Genomic DNA, 6000 nt, shown 5'->3' on the forward strand with positions numbered 1-6000 from the left:
CTTACTATACTACGACATTTTTTGACGTTTTCATGCCTCACTAGACTATGACCTTTTATGACTTTTTTTTGACATTTTTATGCCTTACTATACTATGACATTTTTATGACTTTTTTTGACATTTTTATGACTTACTATACTATGACATTTTTATGACTTACTATACTATGACATTTTTATGACTTTTTTTGACATTTTTATGTCTTACTATACTATGACATTTTTTGACATTTTTATGCCTTACTATACTATGACATTTTTATGGCTTACTATACTATGACATTTTTATCACATTTTTTGACATTTTTATGTCTTATTATACTATGACATTTTTATGACTTTTTTTGACGTTTTTATGCCTTACTATACTATGACATTTTTATGACTTTTTTTGACGTTTTTATGCCTTACTATACTATGACATTTTTATGTCTTACTATACTATGACATTTTTATGCCTTACTATACTATGACATTTTTATGACTTTTTTGACATTTTTATGTCTTACTATACTATGACATTTTTATGACTTTTTTTTGACGTTTTTATGCCTTACTATACTATGACATTTTTATGTCTTACTATACTATGACATTTTTATGCCTTACTATACTATGACATTTTTTCACGATTTTATGTCTTACTATACTATGACATTTAAATGCCTTTTTTTTTTATACATTTTTATGTCTTACTATACTATGTCATTTTTATGACTTTTTTTTTACATTTTTATGTCTTACTATACTATGACATTTTTATGACTTTTTTTGACATTTTTATGTCTTACTATACTATGACATTTTTATGCCATACTAAACTATGACATTTTTATGTCTTACTATACTATGACATTTTTATGACTTTTTTTGACGTTTTTATGTCTTAGTATACTATGACATTTTTATGACTTTTTTTTGACATTTTTATGTCTTACTATACTATGACATTTTTATGCCTTACTATACTATGACATTTTTATGACTTTTTTTTGACATTTTTATGTCTTACTATACTATGACATTTTTATGACTTTTTTTGACGTTTTTATATCTTAGTATACTATGACATTTTTATGACTTTTTTTGACATTTTTATGTGTTACTATACTATGACATTTTTATGACTTTTTTTTGACATTTTTATGTGTTACTATACTATGACATTTTTTGACGTTTTTATGTGATACTATACTATGACATTTTTATGTCTTACTATACTATGACATTTTAATGACTTTTTTTTGACATTTTTATGTCTTACTATACTATGACATTTTTTGACATTTTTATGCCTTACTATACTATGACATTTTTATGACTTACTATACTATGACATTTTTATGACATTTTTTGACATTTTTATGTCTTACTATACTATGACATTTTTATGACTTTTTTTGACGTTTTTATGTCTTACTATACTATGACATTTTTATGTCTTAATATACTATGACATTTTTATGACTTTTTTTGACGTTTTTATGCCTTACTATACTATGACATTTTTATGTCTTACTATACTATGACATTTTTATGTCTTACTACACTACGACATTTTTTGACGTTTTCATGCCTCACTAGACTATGACCTTTTATGACTTTTTTTGACATTTTTATGACTTACTATACTATGACATTTTATGACTTTTTTTGACATTTTTATGTCTTACTATACTATGACATTTTTTGACATTTTTATGCCTTACTATACTATGACATTTTTATGGCTTACTATACTATGACATTTTTTGACATTTTTATGTCTTACTATACTATGACATTTTTATGACTTTTTTGACATTTTTATGTCTTACTATACTATGACATTTTTATGACTTTTTTTGACGTTTTTATGCCTTACTATACTATGACATTTTTATGTCTTACTATACTATGACATTTTTATGCCTTACTATACTATGACATTTTTATGTTTTACTATACTATGACATTTTTATGACTTTTTTTTGACATTTTTATGACTTACTATACTATGACATTTTTATGACTTTTTTTTGACATTTTTATGTCTTACTATACTATGACATTTTTATGACTAACTATACTATGACATTTTTATGTCTTACTATACTATGACATTTTTATGACTTTTTTATGCCTTACTATACTATGACATTTTTATGTCTTACTATACTATGACATTTTTATGCCTTACTATACTATGACATTTTTATGTTTTACTATACTATGACATTTTTATGATTTTTTTTTGACATTTTTATGTCTTACTATACTATGACATTTTTTGACATTTTTATGCCTTACTATACTATGACATTTTTATGTCTTACTATACTATGACATTTTTCGGACTTTTTTTGACGTTTTTATGCCTTACTATACTATGACATTTTTATGACTAACTATACTATGACATTTTTTGACGTTTTTATGTCTTACTATACTATGACATTTTTATGACTTTTTTTTACATTTTTATGTCTTACTATACTATGACATTTTTATGACTTTTTTTTACATTTTTATGTCTTACTATACTATGACATTTTTATGACTTTTTTTGACGTTTTTATGTCTTACTATACTATGAAATTTTAATACTTTTTTTGACGTTTTTATGTCTTACTATACTATGACATTTTTATGCCTTACTATACTATGACATTTTTATGACTAACTATACTATGACATTTTTTGACGTTTTTATGCCTTACTATACTATGACATTTTTATGACTAACTATACTATGACATTTTTTGACGTTTTTATGTCTTACTATACTATGACATTTTTATGACTTTTTTTTACATTTTTATGTCTTACTATACTATGACATTTTTATGACTTTTTTTTACATTTTTATGTCTTACTATACTATGACATTTTTATGACTTTTTTTTACATTTTTATGTCTTACTATACTATGACATTTTTATGACTTTTTTTGACATTTTTATATCTTACTATACTATGACATTTTTATGACTTTTTTTGACATTTTTATGTCTTACTATACTATGACATTTTTATGACTTTTTTTGACATTTTTATGTCTTACTATACTATGACATTTTTATGTGTTACTATACTATGACATTTTTTGACTTTTTTGTCTTACTATACTATGTCATTTTTATGCCTTACTATACTTTGACTTTTTATGACTTACTATACTATGACTTTTTATGTCTTACTATACTATGACATTTTTATGACTTACTATACTATGACATTTTTATGACTTACTATACTATGACATTTTTATGTCTTACTATACTATGACATTTTTTGACGTTTTTATGTCTTGATATACTATGATTAAATATTGTCAGTGGGTCTGAAAGAAAACACAGTAGACAGCATTCACTGCAGTGACATCAATAAATATATATCTTTATTTGTGCATTAATAAACACTGGAATGTAGAGGTGTATTGCACGTCCATCGTCCAGGATGTGGATTCAGTGTAGACTTCACATGTAGGTCGTCTCCTGCGCTCCCTTCTGAGAAACATCATCCTTACTATACTATGACTCTTTTATATCTTACTATATGTTAATGTTTTTATGCCTCATTAAACAGTCATTCAATAATGAGGGAGCACGGTAGTCCGGTGGTTAGAACTGTTGCCTCATTGTCAGAAGGTTCAATCCCTGGGCCTGGGGCTTTTCTGTGTGTTTTTTCATGTTCACCCTCTGCCTGTGTGGGTTCTCTCAGAGTACTACAGCTTCCTCCCTCCTTACTATACTATGACATTTTTATGACATTTTATGCCTTCCTATATTTTGATGTTTAATGTCTCATTATATAAAGATTCATTTACGAGGTGCCACGGTGGTGCAGTGGTTAGAATTGTTGCCGCACAGTCAAAAGGTTCAGGGTTCAGGGTCTTTGTTTTGGAGGGGCAGCGGTGTTTTTGCATCCACACCAATGTTGAGACCAAACCTACGCCCTTGGGCTATTGTACTCACTGACACTTCCACTGCCTACAGTTAACTGGTTATTGTACTCACTGACAACTGTTTAACACTTCAACGGACACTTCAAAGCCTTTTAGAAAAACTTGAACGCTTGCATTTTCTTCTAAATTTTGCCTTTTCTGGGTCACTCTTCAAATGTGAACTGTGATGAAGTTCAATATAATGAAAAGTTTTTGTGCTTTCCTTAAAAAAAATCAGTGGGCACAAACGTGATATAAAATTACAACTGCTCATTTAATAGAAGATCAAGACCTTCTACTGAGATAAAGGGAGAGGAAACACAAGTGATCAGTGACTCCTATACAGTACACCAGTGAATGCATAACTGAAGGTATGTGTGCATGACCGTGATCTATGTCAGGAATTTGGACAAACAGGAATGTGTGTCAGCTCTTGCAGGAGAGCTTACCATTCATCCACATTCTTCTTTTTACATAAACAACCTGAGGAGATGAATAAGAAAGTAAAGCAGCAGAGAACGATCTCAGCACATCTGATGATGAGGAGAGGGAGGAAACACCTCCGGCGTGAAAACGGCTCCTTCAGTTGTAACATATTCATGTGAACCTAGATATTACTTGGATCTTTTGTTTGCACTCAGCATTGACTAAATGTCACAGAGAATTACTGGCAAACACCACCACATGGTTCATTTGGAAACAGCCAGGCCTCGTCTCGGTGTGCTGACTTATGCTCTATGATTTCACAGAAGTCCAGAGTTGACAAAGAGGTGCGCACACATCGTGGGCGTCTGGGGAAGTCTCTGCTAGTGCTTCCACCTGTGGGAGTGAAGCTGTGCAACCCTTTTTTTCCACTCTACTCAGAGTTGTCACAGAGTCCCTCCTCTAGAGTTTATTCAGCTTTCCATTTCCGCTGACTACACACACTCCTCCACCCACAAAACTAAAACTAAAACTATGTATTTTCGGAAATCTCAAAACAATGTGCGAGGGACTCGTTCTCGAGAATGACATATTTAAGTCAAGGGACTCTGGCTGTGTTTGTTCTTGTGGTTAAATGTGACAGATAATTCAAGTTGTTTCTTACATCTACAGTTAGAAAAATGTAAAGTTTACTAATCCTAGACAAACATATCATAATATAATCACTCAGCTAATAATTAGCATCATTTGACTGTTAGCGCTTCATCTGATGGTGATGGCTCTGCTAGACCTCATGAACAGAAATGTAAAATTTGATCATTAATAGTCCCCTTATGAAAAAGCACGTGAAATTCAACATGTGATTTGTTTTTATTCACATGTGAACCTTAATTTCACATTTGTATTTTACACACGTGTTTATTAAAATTCACACGTGCAGAAAAGGACGTTTTTCAACTCTACACGTGAATACAACCTTTGCATGTGAAAACGATAGTGACACACGTGAGTGCCAATTATATATATGAAGAAGTTAATGTCACGTGAATCAAAGTTTCATGTTAAGTTTCACATGGGCATCACACATTACACCACAAACATGTTCCAAAAACCCTGTTTCCCATTTTCCACCTCGTGTTCAACGTATTTCACATGTGCATATACACATTCATGCACATGTGAAACTGTTCCATGTGAACTGAGGGATCTGAGCTGCTGTCAGTGCCGGTACTTTTACCACTATTTTATTGTGCGTCATTGTGAGCTTTCTAACTTGATTTTGTCCTTTGCTGCCAGACAGACTGTTTGAAGGTCGGATCGATTATAAATTCACTTTGTGTTGTATTTTTGTCTTCTCACCCACACATAAAATCATTGTTTGCATTTGCAGCCAGAGATTTGCTTTGAGTTTGAGCAAATGAGGTGGGTGGAGGGAGACACCAGTGAATTCCCTCACAGAGACACTCCACCTAGCGATTTTCCATACCCACACTTAAACATAAAAAAACCCCACCTGTTACTTATGTCAAATGTGAAACATTAATCATCCACCAGAGTGTGAGAGGATGAGGAAGGTGCAGAGGAAGTATATAACATTTACATGGGGGAAGTCTGTTGTGGTAATCAAATGAAATAAACGACTGTCAGCTGTC

Source organism: Seriola aureovittata, chromosome 19, assembly GCF_021018895.1.
Source record: "Seriola aureovittata isolate HTS-2021-v1 ecotype China chromosome 19, ASM2101889v1, whole genome shotgun sequence".
Taxonomy (NCBI): Eukaryota; Metazoa; Chordata; class Actinopteri; order Carangiformes; family Carangidae; genus Seriola; species Seriola aureovittata.